At 44.6% G+C, this 15,270-nt stretch overlaps 1 pseudogene; it reads left to right on the top strand.

The window, feature by feature from the left end:
* Positions 1 to 9,188: 9,188 nt before the first annotated feature.
* LOC117062830 lies at positions 9,189 to 14,544 on the top strand (annotated as a pseudogene).
* The last annotated feature ends 726 nt before the right edge of the window (positions 14,545 to 15,270 follow it).

Below are 15,270 nucleotides of genomic sequence, written 5' to 3'. Positions count from 1 at the left end.
GGCTTAAAACAACAGAAATTTATTGTCTCCTGGCTCAGAAGGCCAAAGTCTGAACTCCAGGTGTTGGTTCATTGTGAGAGCTCTGAGAGAGAATCTGTTCCAAGCCTCCCTTCAGTTTGTGGTAGCTCCAGAGTTCCTCGGCTGGTGGCAGCAAAACTCCAGTCTCTGCCGCCATCTTCACATGGCTGTCTTCTCTCGGTGTTTCTGTGTCCAGATTGTCCTATAAGGACAGAGTCATACTGAATTAGGGCTCGCTCGAATGACTTCATCTTAAGTTGATCTGTATCTGTAAAGTCCTTATTTCCAAGTAAGGTCACATTTACAGCTACTAGGGGGTAGGACCTCAACATATCTTTTTGGGAGACATAATTCAACTCATAATACCCAACGTGATAACTGTTCATCTCATGAAATTTAATGTCTCTCAAAAGGTGATCTCAGGACATTTAATCTGTGGCAGAAATTCCCATAGGAAACATTCCAACCAGAGGCTTCTTTCACAGCTGGTCACTCCTCTTACCCCATCTGAGGTCCTGGGGCCGAGTGAGGCAGGTGGGGACAAGAGGAAGGCTGTCTTGGGAGTAGAAAGAGAAGACCTTATTCACTCAGCACTCTGTTCGTGAATGAGCTATCCAGCATAGGATATAATAAATAGCTTTAGGAGTGGTAGACTCCAAACATTTTTTGGATCCCAATTATCCTAATCAATTAAACAAAGTCTAGAACATGTCTTGAAATGTGGGCATTGGTACATTATGAAACTTACACAGAATTTAAAAATTTACAAGGACTAAATAAAATAGGAACTGACATCTAATATTTTCTCCCACATTCCCATGCACTGTCTAGCTCAACCAACCCCAGCCCTCAATCTCATTCTGGTGGACACATGCCTAGTGATGTGATCAGCTGGTTCTCAGGGGGCTGGTGAAGGTGGGTATACAACTTTTGCCAATTTCCATGGCATAACTACTCCAAATATGGCCAATTTCTTTTTTCTTTTTTTTTTTTTTTGAGGCGGAGTCTCGCTCTGTCACCCGGACTGGAGTGCAGTGGCCAGATCTCAGCTCACTGCAAGCTCCACCTCCCGGGTTTACGCCATTCTCCTGCCTCAGCCTCCCGAGTAGCTGGGACTACAGGCGCCCGCCACCTCGCCCGGCTAGTTTTTGTATTTTTAGTAGAGATGGGGTTTCACCGTGTTAGCCAGGATGGTCTCGATCTCCTGACCTCGTGATCCGCCCGTCTTGGCCTCCCAAAGTGCTGGGATTACAGGCTTGAGCCACCGCGCCCGGCCAATATGGCCAATTTCAAACTACCAACATGAAGGCACAGACACAGAGTTTGGAAGAGATATTAACAATTGGCTATTGCAAGCTGCTATAAGTTAACTCCAGCACACCACCACCGCCACCTTTAAGCTCCTTGTGTTAGTGCAGGGGTTGGCAAACTGCAGCCTAAAGGCCAAATACAGCTTGCTGCCTGTTTTGTGTATTTGCCAACACAGCCATGCTGTCTATGGCCTTCTTTGTACTGTAACAACAGAGCATGTGGCAGGATATATAGAATCTGGCACTCCATGAAAAGTGCTGACTCCTGCTCTACAGGAGAAGAGACCACAGATTGTCTTCAGCTTCCAAACATTCATCCCTGAGTCAGTCTAGAGCCTGAAATTTAGAGCCTGAAGCACAGTTTCCACCAGAGGGCTGAAATGCATGATAGTTGGGGTTTCCACCTCTTACCCAAAAGCCTACTCAATATTTTACTGCAAAAACATGTTATCATCATTATTTTTTACTTAGCCCACCTTTTCTTGGCAATTTTCCATAGCAAAATGCATTCTAAAGTACAACTAATCAGGAGACTTGGAGCCTCTGGACACCCCCTTGTTCCTTGCCCGCAGTCCCTGGCAGAAGGTGCTTTATCAGAGAGGCTCCATGCAGGGGCTCAGGACAGGATCAGAGGTCAGTTGCACCAAGGGGGCAGGGACAGCAGAGGGGACTGTTCAGTACATTGTCATGGTCCTGGTGATTTCTGGTCCGTGAGGGAATTTACGCATGCATTGGGTGATTGACAATCACCAATTGAGGGAGAATTTGTGTGCCCATTTTGTAGGTGAGGAAACAGACGTAGAGACATCAAGTAACTTTACTACAGTCATGTGGCTTTTCAGTGGCAGACTTTCAGGTGTTGTGACTCCTAGTCCAGAGTTCTTTGCACTGCCCCTGAGGTGCTAAAACACTACTGTGCTATAAGACTCACTTGAGGGAGCTTCCTAAAAAGAGAGATTGTACAACCTGAGATTCTTGTTTAACTGTTTTGGGATGTAGCTCAGGGATTTAGCTGCCTTAAAAAAAAAAAAAAAAAAACCTCCCAAGTAATTCTGATGCAAGCGGTTCTTTCTTGTTCACCCTTTGAAGACACACTGCCTCCTCCCCATACATTTCATTAGAAAATGGTAACAGGTTTTTCAGCCTGAGAGCCATTTCTGGGTGACTAGTCCACACTGGGTGACTGGACATTGGCAGCCCGCTGTACTAGCTTTCAGTCTAGGCTTAAACACATATAATAGGAGATGTCCTACTCCAGATGATATTGGTCTGAACCATGGAAAAATTCCATCGTGTGGCACATCTGGTGGCTGTGCACTGTCCCCAGCAGTGAGGCACCCAGTGAAGACAGCAGCTGGGAGAGGCTTATTTACATGCAGTGGGACAGTGTGGGCTAGACTGCTGAGCCCTCTGCAGTTTACTCTGTGTCAGGCAATGAGGGTGAAAGGCTGAGCAGACCCAGGTGCAGACCATAACCTCCAGGGAGACAGATATCAGTCAGGCCAACCCCAATTGTAGATGGAGAAGCAGTGCCCAGGCATGACCAGGGGTGTATCCAACCAGGAAATCTACATATAAACATAAGAGGAGAAAATGAACAGATGTTGCTCTTATATTTATATGTAGATATTTATGAAGAGCAGATAATTTTGTTCTGTGTGTTCTAAGCAGTTTATAAGTATGCCTTAAAAATGTTTAGTACATACTGTATGTATCGTTTCCATTAGGTATTTTGTTTTTCATACTTATCCACATTGACATTGTAGCAACAGTATAATACAACAACCCCTTCTACAAAAGCAGAAGGAAGTGAAGCTTTGGAAGGAAGCACCCAGCAAGCTTGCCCCTTTCAGGTGGGTACAGTGAGCAGGAGCCAGTGAGGTTGAGATTCTTTGAGAGGAAGCAGTCTTTAACCAGGAAAACTCTGCACTGCATCCTGGCCACACCTAACCCTTGGACAACGGTGCTTGGAGTGCCTTCCAGCTCTTATGGCTTGCAATTTCTTTCTCCCGCTCTTCACCCGTGATGATTAAATCTTCTCCTACAGAGTTGGACAACAAAGCCTTGATTTCCTGCCTTCCCTGGTGTGATCACGAAGCGTAGACATGGCCAGGAACATGTAGGTATCTTTGAAAGCTGAACAAGTTAGTAAATTTCCAACCTCATTTCACCCACCAGTAAAATGGGAGAATAATAAAACCTATTTTACACAGGGTTGACAGGAGGAGTAAAGAGGGATTCAGTGAAAGTTCATTATTATCATTGTAGTAGCAGTGTTGATAATATCAACTGAAAGTTCATTATCATTATTAGTAGCAGTATTGATAACCCTCTTTTCCGTGCCTTCTCACTGGGGAGCCCAGGCCGTCAGCAATGCCCAGGGTGTCATGGATCTCTGTTGCCTCGGGGTTCAGCTGTACCAATGGTGAGGACAGTGCAAGGGTGGGGATGACATGGCAAGGCAGGAAGCACCCAGAAGCAGAAGCTTCGTGGGGTGAAGATGGCAGGAGCTTAGGGACAGTCAGAGGGGTGTGCCTCCTCTTGTGGAGGCTTTCTTAGTGGGCAGGACCTGCTGCAGCTGTGGCCATGGATTCACCTGAATATGGGTGGAATTAGGCATTCAGCTGCATTAGCTGTGCCTAGAAGGAGGAACTCTAAATTGAGAACTTGTCCCTGTCGCCACCTCTGATAGGCAGATGATCCATCCATCAGTGTCTGAACTCAGGTGTGCATGGGGGTGGGTAAGAGCCCACACACAGGGCTGATGACTGAGTCTATTTAGAACAACAGATGCAAAATCTGGTAATGTAAAATGTGATAGATTACTTTGTCAATTAGCAATTATACTATGTAATTATATATATACATAAACATAAACACACGCAGTATTGTCCCCTACTCATTCCATAAAACTGATACCTTTAGCTGGGATTCCCAGCTTTCACTCTCTTCTCCGTCATCTACTCTATATGCTCCCCATCCTGTAAATCTGGCTTATATGCCACTTCCTCCCTAAAGGCCTCCCTCAATCCCTTGCTGGAAGTGACATTATCCTCTTTGAGCTGCCCCTGCCTGTGCTTTGGTGAGGTCAGCTATACTGCAGTATCTTGTATTGCAGTTGTCACATCATTGTGTAGGATTAATTTCTGACACACTCCATATTTTTCAAAGGGCCTAGTGTGGGGCTTTAACAGTAACTACACCACCATGCCTAGCTAATTTTTTGTATTTTTGGTGGAGACGAGATTTCACTGTGTTGGCCAGGTTGGTCTCGAACTCCTGAAGTCAGGGCAGTTTTGTAGTCATTTATATCCACTTTTAACACATGCAGATTAAGGGGCAATTTATGCAGAAATTTCTAGGGAATTGATAATAACTTTTCGGTCATTGAGTCATTGCCGTGGAAGGGAGGTTAATGTCCTGGTGTTGCCATGGGAACAGTAAACTGACATGGGGAACTGGTGGGTATGTCTTATGAAAAGCTCCTTCTACTCAAGCCCTGTTTCAGTTAGTCCTCAATTTGGTCCATTGTCCCAGTCTTGCCTCCAGAGTCAAGTCCCACTCCCTACCTCATAAGGAGAGATGTAAATACATGGAATAGAATTGAGAGTCCAGAAATAATCTCATACATCTATGATCAACTGATTTTCAGCAAAGGTGCCAAGACCATTCAATGAGGGGAAGAATCACATTTTCAACAAATGGTGCTAGATAACCACATGTGAAGGAATGCAACTGGGCCCTTATCTCACGCCATACACAGAAATTAACTCAAAATGACTCAAGCACTTAAATGTAAGAGCTAAAACTATAATATTCCTAGAAGAAAACAAGCATATATCTTTATGACCTTGGATTTGGTGGTTGATTCTTAGATGATACTAAAAGCACAAGCAAGAACAACAAAATATAGGTAAATTGGACCTCGTCAAATTTTAAAACTTTTCGACTGGGTGCAGTGGCTTACACCTGTAATCCTAGCACTTTAGAGGCTGAGGCAGGAGGATCTCTTGAGCCCAGGAGTTTGAGAGTTTGAGACCAGCCTGGGCAACATAGTGAGACCCTGTCTCTACAAAGAAAAAAAAAATTACCTGGGTGTGGTGCACGCTCGTAGTCCCCACTACTTAAAAGGCTGAGATGGGAGGATTGTTTGAGCCCAGGAAGCTGAGGCTACAGTGACCCGAGATTGTGCCACTGCACTCCAGCCTGGGTGACAGAGCAAGATCCTGTCTTAAATAAATAAATAAATAAAAAATAAAGATAGATCTCTGGATCTTGCCTTCGGAGACTGACTCAACTAACTGGTCTGGGTGGGAGCCCAGCCATTTGTATTTTTTGAAAACTCTCCAGGTGATTTTATTGTGCGGCCAAGGTTGAGAATCACTGTATCATAGGGTTGGACTCCTAACTGGAAACAGTTTGCACCATCAGGTGTCACAGCAATCTGATAATAGTTAAGCTTTCCTCCTAGATTTTCGGATATTAGATGAGTCATGTTTACAAGTTTTTTACCAAGAGACAAACTATCTTTCTGCCCTTACTTTCTCTCGTATACTATTCTAATCCCAGAACCCTTTGGAACTTCCACCGGGAGATGAATCTAGAAAGCGACTCTAGGCCGGGCGCGGTGGCTCAAGCCTGTAATCCCAGCACTTTGGGAGGCCGAGACGGGCGGATCACGAGGTCAGGAGATCGAGACCATCCTGGCTAACACGGTGAAACCCCGTCTCTACTAAAATATACAAAAAATTAGCCGGGCGAGATGGCGGGCGCCTGTAGTCCCAGCTACTCGGGAGGCTGAGGCGAGAGAATGGCGTAAACCCGGGAGGCGGAGCTTGCAGTGAGCTGAGATCCGGCCACTGCACTCCAGCCTGGGCGACAGAGCGAGACTCCGTCTCAAAAAAAAAAAAAAAAAAAAGAAAGCGACTCTCTTGGCTACAACAGAGAGTAATGTTGGCCTGTTTGTGCCAGATCCAGCTGGTGTTAAGAGTGGGACAGCACCTCTCTGAAATGCCCCCCTCTCCCATCAGATTCAGTCCCCCATTTGCATTACATACAATCATCACTATGGATGGGTTTCTATTACCTTGCTAGGGCATTTGGAGGTGACATATATACCATCTATTAGTTTTGAACCGTGGTTCCCAAAGTGTGGACTGTAGGGGCACCTCAACACACTCATAAGGTGTCATGGGATATTTAAATATTTTGAGGAAAACACAGTGACCTCTGTCAGGCCCATGAAAACCATTGCCATTAAATTGTTTCAACACAATTACTTAAGAAGCAGAACTGGCCAGGCGTGGAGGATCACGCCTATAATCCCAGCACTTTGGGAGGCTGAGGTGGGCGGAACACGAGGTCAGGAGTTCGAGACCAGCCTGACCAACATAGTGAAAACCTGTCTCTACTAAAAACACAAAAATTAGCCGGGCATGGTGGCATGCACCTGTAACCCCAGCTATTCAGGGCACTGAGGCAGGAGAATTGCTTGAACCCGGGAGGCGGAAGTTGCAGTGAGCCAAAATTGTGCCACTGCACTCCAGCCTGGGTGACAGAGTGAGACTCCAAAAAAAAAAAAAAAAGAGAGAGAGAGAGAGGGAGAAACAGAACTGTCAGGTGTTTCTTTTGGCTTAAAGTACTCTGTGAGGAAATTCCTGGCACACTAAGGATACCATGAACTGAGAGAGTTTGGGAACCTCTGCTTTAGAAGCCAGAGGTAGCATTCCTTGGGTACAGTACTGCCTTGGGGTCGGCAAATCCTTTCTATGGTGCGTTTAGGTGTGGCAAGACAGCTCTTAGAGTGGGACCAGGATATGTTTGGAGACAGAGAGAACTAGATTGAGCTGCCCGATAAAGACACGGCAGCCTAGCAGGGTGTAGTGACTCATATCTGTAATCCTAGTGCTTTGGAAGGCTAAAGTGGGAGGACTGCTTGACGCCAGGTGTTTGAGATCAGCCTGGGAAACAATAAGACCTCTACAGAAAAAAAAAAAAAAAATTAATCTCATGTGGTGGCACGTACCTGCAGTCCCAGCTACCTGGCAGGCTGAGGTAGGAGGATCACTTGAGCCCAGGAGGGTAATGCTACAGTGAGCCATGACTGTGCCACTGCACTCCAGCCCAGGTGACAGAAAGAGATCCTCTCTCAAAAATAAATTAAATAAATAAATAAATGTATAGTGGCCATGGCATCCCTAGAAAGACAAGGGCCTGGGAATAGGTAGAAGTCGAGGGAAATGAGAAGTGAGACGGGGCCCTGGAGCTGGAACTGAGGGAGCAGGATGGCCTCTGAGAAGTTCCTGATGCGGTGTCACTGATGTGTCTGATGTCTGGTTGTAACTGTTTGCTGGGCCCATGTCATCCCTCATATCTGCTAGCTCCTTGCTAGTCAAAGTGTGGTCTGGGGATCAGCGGCATCAGCATCACTTGAGAACTTGTTAGAGATGCAGAATCTAGAGCCCCACCCAGGGCCCAGAATCAGAACCTGCATTTTAGCAAGCTCCCCAGGTGATTCTCACACACGCTGGCATTTGAGAAGCACTGGGCTAGTTGACAGGTTCTCAGGCACAGCTGACATTGAAATATCCAGGGAGCAGGCTTGGCATCAGGATGTTTAAAAGTCCTCCAGGTGTTTCTAAAGCCAGGTTTGAGGAATTACTGGACTGATACAAATGTTTTGTGATAGTGTTTTGTGTGTGTGTGTGTGTTGGGGGGAGTTCTGGGTCAGTTTGGCACCAACACAGGAAACAATTGAAATATGTGAGCCATGAGAGAGAAGTCAGGAGAGAAAAGAAATTAGCGACACAAGAGGTACTCCTCAGGTGTTAGGAAATAGGGTGGAGCAAACTGGGTTTTCCACCATATGTTGGATGGGGGTTCAAGTAAATTCTACTTAAAAATTACAAACAGGGGCTGGGCCTGGTGGCTCATGCCTGTAATCCCAGCACTTTGAGAGATTGAGGTGGGCGGATCACAAGGTCAAGAGATCAAGACTGTTCTGGCCAACATGGTGAAACCCTGTCTCTACTAAAAATACAAAAATTAGCTGGGCGTGGTGGTGCGTGCCTGTAGTCCTGGCTACTCAGGAGGCTGAGGCAGGAGAATCGCTTGAACCTGGGAGGCAGAGGTTGCAATGAGCCAAGATCGTGCCACTGCACTCCAGCCTGGTGACAGAGTGAGACAGTGTCTCAAAAAAGAAAAAAAAAAAAATACAAGCAGGATGATCCCAAGCCTGCAGGACTTGGAGACATCTAGGTGACTGACACTCAGTCACAAACAAAATTGGTCACAAGGCTGATGAAATTCACAACAGACCTTCAGATGGTATGCACTCAAGTGATGCCCACAAGTCTGCCTAAAGAGATGCTATATTCAGACATTTGGCATCAGTCTCCATCAAGCAAAGTTAGTCCAAAGCAGCGGGTTCCAAAAACACTTTCCTAAGACAAATTCTCTATTTGCCTTTAATATCAGTCATCCCAGCCCTTGGAATAGAGGAACAAATGATACCAGTGGTACTTTACCACAATGCGCCAAGGTATTATACTCTCATGCTCCATTTTCTCCTTCTGTCTACGTCACTATTAACTCATTGACTTCTGGTGCAAGCCCTCCTGGAGAAAAAGTCTACTCTTGTACCTTGGAGCAAGTTGGTCAGAGTAGGTATTGAGGATAAAATTTGGAAAGGAGGAGATCCTTCTAGTTGAAAACACAGCCTGGCCAAGTCAATGATGCTATTTCATCTCCCCAGCCATGCAGGTTCGCAGCTAAGGAAGACAATTTAGGCTTGGGCTAGAGGATGGGAAAGGCCAAAGTTACTGATGCCACAACCCAGAGAGATATTTCAGTAATCTGAGGATGAGGACCACAAACCTGGTTCAGGGATGTACAGTGTTGACAGCTGTGAGTGGATGCCTGGAGTTCTGGTGTGTCTTCTAGCACAATGATACCTGAGACTCTTGCATCATTGGGAATAATAAAATGGGAGTGGATAGATATGAAATTATGATAGCAATAAGCAATCAGCTAATAGCTTCATTGATGGGACAGATTAAAGATGACTGCAAATTATTTGGTCCAGGGTTGGGATATAGGCATGGGATATGGGAATGCTGATAGTCTGAGGCCATGAAAAGTCCACCTGCTGTAGTGGTAGGAGGAACAAGCCTCACTTTCCTCAATGGGGGTCCCTGTGTGTGACTGCTGTCTTGATTCCCTGGGTGGCCAGTTCCATTCATGTGGTTCTTTGGTCCACTTGACTCTGGGGTGGCTCTGTGATCGCTTGACCAATAGAATGCAGTGGAAATGATGATATAACCATTTCCAGCCTCTTTCAGTCTTAAGGAACTGCAGCTTTTATTAATACTTTCTGTCCCTTGGAATACTTGTTCTTGACACCCAGCCATCATACAGTGAGAAATTCTAAGCTGCCCCATTAAGAGGCCCACACGGTGATAAACTGGGGTCTTGCATACAGCCCTGGCTGCACTCCTAGCTGACAACTAGTAGCAACTTGTCACCAGGTGAGCGAACCACTTAGGACTGCATCCTCCAGCCCCAGTTGAGCAATGTGGAACAGAGTAAACCATCTCAGTTTAGCCCTGCTCAAATTGCAGAATTATGAGCAAAATAATCCATTAGGCTTTGGGCTGATGTGTTCCAGATTACTGGAACAGAATTTGGTACTGGAGTGAGGTGCTACAGCAATGAAAGCTTAAGACGTGTGACTTTGGCTTTGGGTCTGGGTGGCAGGGGGAACTTGGCAGGCCTCAAGGAAACTGTTAGGGAGGGTTGAAGGATGGTGAGGAAAATAGTATGGGAAGCTAGAGGAAAAAATGATGCTTGGTATATAGTGGTGAGAAGTTTAGCAAAACTCACCTGAAGTAATGTGGGAAATTGTAAGAACTCAGAACGATTTAAGGGCATGTTTTATAGGTCCTTTAAGAAACTTCTAGGGCTGGTCCCATGGAAGCCTCACACATGGTAGAGAAAGGCTGCCTTGAAAAGAAACGTAAGTGTGTTTTTGGTCTAATAAAATTGATTATAAATGGATAATGCAAAACATTTTAAAGAATTATACTAGCTTACATTAGCAGATTTGGATCCAGTGATTGTTACATTCTGGTACCGAGCTCCTGAATTACTTCTTTGAGTAAGGCATTATACCAAAGCTATTGATATTTGGGCTATAGGGTGTATGGTTGAAGAATTACTAATGTCAAAACCAGTATTTTACCGTCAACAAGAGGACATCAAAACTAGTAATCCTTGTCACCGTGACTGGCTGGACAGAATACTCAATGTAATGGGATTTCCTGCAAATAAAGATTGGGAAGATGTAAAAAAGATGCCTGAACATTCAACATTAATGAAATATTTCAGAAGAAATAAGTATACTAAACTGCAGCCTTATCAAATATATGGAAAAACACAAAGTTAAACCAGATAGTAAAGCATTCCACTTGCTTTAGAAGTTTCTTACCATGGACCCAATAAAGTGAATTACCTCAGAACAAATTCCCCATTTCTTAGAAGACCCACTTGCTACATCAGACATTTTTGCCGGTTATCAAATCCCTTACCCCAAATCAGAATTTTTAATGGAAGAAGAACCTGATGACAAAGGGGACAAAAGGAACCACCACCAGCAGCAGGGGCAATAACCACACGAATGGAACTGGCCACCCAGGAATCAAGACACACAGAAGAAAGTGAGGCTTGTTCCTCCTACCAGTACCTCAGGTGGACTTTTCATGGCCTCAGACTATCAGCATTCCAACACACATGCTGCCTATATCCCAACCCTGGACCAAGCACATCCCAGCCAAAGAGCAGCATGGGATACTCAGTTACCTCCCAGCAGGCTCCACAGTATGCACATCAGACACATGGGTGCTGAGCTGCATCGGAATCTTGTCAATGCACTGTTGTGAATGCTGCAGGGCTGACTGTGCACCTCTCCGTGGGAACCTGGTATGGGCCATGAGAACGTACTGTACAACCACACCTTCCTGGTAGCCAAGTTCCACCACTTTTCACATATTGGGGTAGTGGCTTCCAGGCTGTACCTATTTTGGAGTTAGACCTGAAAAGAAAGTGCTAGCACAGTTTGTGGTGTGGATTTGCTACTTCCATAGTTAACTTGACATGGCTCAGACTGACCAATACATTTTTTTCAGTGACAGTCTGTAGCAGTTGAAGCTGAGAATGTGCTAGGGGCAAGCATTTGTCTTTGTATGTCATGAATTCTTCCAGAGTAACAACATTATCTGACCAATAGTACACACACAGACACAAGGTTTAACTGGTACTGAAAACACACAGTATGTGTTAGCTCAGTGAAATAACCAAGACTCAAAATGAGGTTATTTTGGTACACCTTTCTTTTTAGTGTCTTATCAGTGAGTTGATTCATTTTCTACATTAATCAGTGTTTTCTGACCAAGAATATTGCTTGGATTTTTCTGAAGGTACAAAAAGCCACATAGCTTTTTCAGAAAGGTTTCAAAACTCCTAAAGATTAATTTCCAAGATATAAGTTTGCTTTTATTTTCAATCTATGACTTGACTGGTATTAAAGCTGCTATTTGATAGTAATTAAATATATTCTCATTGATGTAAACCTGTTTGGTTCAGCAAACAAGCTAAAATGATTGTCATAGACAGTGCTTTATTTTTCCTGTTGGTGTTGCTGATTCGTGAGCATGCTTTAAGATGAAAAAAGCATGAATGTTAACTTCCTTAAAAAGGTGCAGCATCCAATTCGAATATTTTTGTCCTGATTTTAAAGCTGGTTGGTGTAGTGCTGTTAAAATTTTGTTCAACATGGACACAGGGAGGGCAACAACACACACCAGGGCCTGTTGAGGGGTGGGGGTGAGGGGAGGGAACTTAGAGGACAGGGAAAAATGTATAAAGCAGTTAGGAATATATGTAACAATGAGTACTATGATGCACATTTACTGAGCACATAATACATGTTAGGTACTCTCTCTCTCGCTCTCTGTGTATTGCACTTAACTCTTATAACAACCCTAGCACATAGATAAAGGAACAGGGGCTTTGAGGCTAAATTGCCCAAGGTCCCATGGCTGATAAGTGGGAGAGAGGCTGTAGTTTTCTGTCTCCAGGGCCATGGTCCTAACTATTATACTATGCAATATCTTAAGCACTATGAACATTTAATGTCTGTCCTTCCTGTCTTTGCGTGTGTGTGTGTGTGTGTGTGTGTGTGTGTATTTATAAATATAGAGGCATGCATGGAAAAATTCATTTATAACCTATTTTTGTCACTAACAGTATATCTCCAATGCCTTTCTGTCACAAGATAGCCTTCTACAGATTGTTTTTAACTGCTGCATTTTGTTCTATTGAATGTGTAAAGATGCGCAGAAAGCCTCATGCTCTTTTCAGCCATTACAGGGGTTTTTAGTAAGGGGAGACCCATCTTTGTTAGGAGAACTTCTTGTTAGTCTTCCCTGGGGATCCGGACTCCTCAAATTGTAACACAATAACAAAATATGGTCATTAAAATGTTTTTTGAAAGAGAGTTTGTCCTGTTTATTATCCTGGCCTTTGTTTTGGCGAAGTCTGATGTGGGTAAGGAATAAAGATTGGGCAGCAGTGGGGGAAGAGGGATGAGTAAAATAGTTTTCAATAAGGAGGGATGAGACTGGAGCTAGTCAAGTTTTGGTTGGAAGTAAGGAGTGGGGGATGGAGGAAGGAGGAGCAAGGGAGGGAGAGGAGAAGAGAAAGGAGGGGGAAAGGAGAAGAAGCCATCGAGGATCTAGTGGTTTCCTGACTAGATTGAGGCATGGAAAAAAGGGACAAGTGAGTGACGGGGTCATAAGTTGTTTTCTGTGGGGCTACGCTGTAAACCCTCTTCACTTCTCCTACAAGTCTCCAGCATCTTCTATATTGCTAAGACATATTTGGGTCCAAGAGGTCCCTCTTTGGCATGGGAACCTCGAAGGTGAAGAAAGAGGACAGCTTCTATGTGGGTTATATGTGGACGTGCTGCAGTTCATTGAAGGGATTTCATATTGTTGGACGTTAGGCATACCCTATAAGCTCAGCAGTGAGGCGAATATTTCTTTAGAGTATAGCTTCTAAAGAGGATTCCAGGTTAAAGAGTAGGCACAAGACAAGGCTTTTAGTATATTGGAAGTTGAAACTTTTTTCAGGGGTGAGTTTTTGTCTTAGTATTTCATTTTTCTAGCTTGTGTGACATCCTTTTGAAAGTAGCAATTCTGGCCTTTGTGAGAGATTGTGAGCGCCTGCGGGTGTGTGGACCGGTGTGTCCCTTCCTTCCTGTCTACACGGCCCCAGCTGGGCCCAGCGGATTGCTGTTACAGAATAATTTCCAAGGGCTGTGTCTCTAACCTTTGGTCTTATCCCCCATTACTGTAGATTTGGCCAATTGGCTTCTTAAGTGCCTCTTATGAACATAGATGTTGGCAGTGGAAGCTGAGGACAAGTCAGTGGTTGTTTTATTGAACACACAGGGTAACTCTCAACACAATGCTGACCTAAGAGAATTCCAGCCACTTTGATTCTCAGTCTCTTTATATCCGAAAGGGTTCTGCTCCACTTTTCCCAGATCAAAATGTCCCTGCAGCTACTCAGCAGAGCTGTCACAACCTATAGAAAGGCACAGGATGAGAGTGGCCTGGGTGATGCTTCCTCTGGGGGAAAAGGTAATGACAGGTGCATCTGCACACCTATGTTCATAGGTAAGTCTGGGAGGAGGTGACCTCTCCTTTGGTTGAGGTGTTGAGGCATTTTGTTAGAATGGCACTGTTCCATGATCTGATGCGTTCTGTGGATATTTTGTGGTATGGTCACTACCGGTACCATGCTAGGAACAATGGCAGACTCTGCCTACTAAGCCACAGCATGAGTCACATGAGCATTTGTGTGCTTTGTGAACTAAAGTTATCTGAAAAGGAATTTAGGGAAAGGGGACTTCATTCCAGCGAACAGTTTGCAGACCAGGGAGAGACAGCCTTCAGTGTAAAATGAAGATGTGTGTGCTCCAAATAACAAAGGGAGAGTTTGTCTTTTAGAGAGAAAGTTTCTGCCCAGGTTCCATTCATGCGAATGAAGGATGCAAACTTGCTTAGTTCTGATTTGTTTACACTTGCTGAATTCAGATTGGTCCATGCAGGGTTTTCTGGGAACTCCAAATACATGTATGACCTCTAGTCAGAAAATGGCCACTTGGCTGTAATTTGAATTTAGGCCCAGTTAGTCACTCAGGATTAACCTTTTTTCAGAGTTCACAGCTCTGAACAATGGACTTAGACCTGCAGGACATAGTCTGTTCCTAGCTCTGGGACTGCCTGTGCCTTTTGACTGTACTCAGTGAGCAGCTGTGGCTCTGGGCCCGGACCTACACGGCCATGAGGCACAGAGGAATGCATGGAGCAGGCTGTCCTTGCTGAGTGATCATGAAGAAACACTTACATAAAGCAGCACCTTTCCTTCCAGTCTTTGTGATTTAACTAATTAGACCATTATGACAACAGAGGTGAAAAGAACAAGAGTCAGTCCTCTATTTAACCCATGAAGCACAGGTGGAATCCAAACTTAGTTTGCGACAGGATGAACCAAAAGGATTCTTCTCTTGTAGTCCTCAAGCTCAGCTCTCTCCGTGGGCCCTGGAGCAGGTGAGAAGGCCTCTGTCTTCCAGAGCCCACTGCCAATCATCTACATTTTCTTTTAGCCCAATTCTAGGATAGTGCTTTACCAACTGAAGGGTGAGATCCATCACAAGTTATAAAAATCAATTGAAAAACAAAAAGGAACAGAACAGAAAATAAAAGATGGGAATCTATTAAACATAGTAATGTTACTGGAAAAGGGGGTCTCAAACCAGACCCCAAGAGAAGGTCCTTGGATTTCGCACAGGAAAGAATTCAAGGTGAGTTGCAGGGTGTAG

The sequence above is a fragment of the Trachypithecus francoisi genome, unplaced genomic scaffold (assembly GCF_009764315.1).
Source record: "Trachypithecus francoisi isolate TF-2019V2 unplaced genomic scaffold, Tfra_2.0 Lachesis_group17, whole genome shotgun sequence".
Taxonomy (NCBI): domain Eukaryota; kingdom Metazoa; phylum Chordata; class Mammalia; order Primates; family Cercopithecidae; genus Trachypithecus; species Trachypithecus francoisi.
This window is presented reverse-complemented; position numbering and strand designations above follow the sequence as displayed.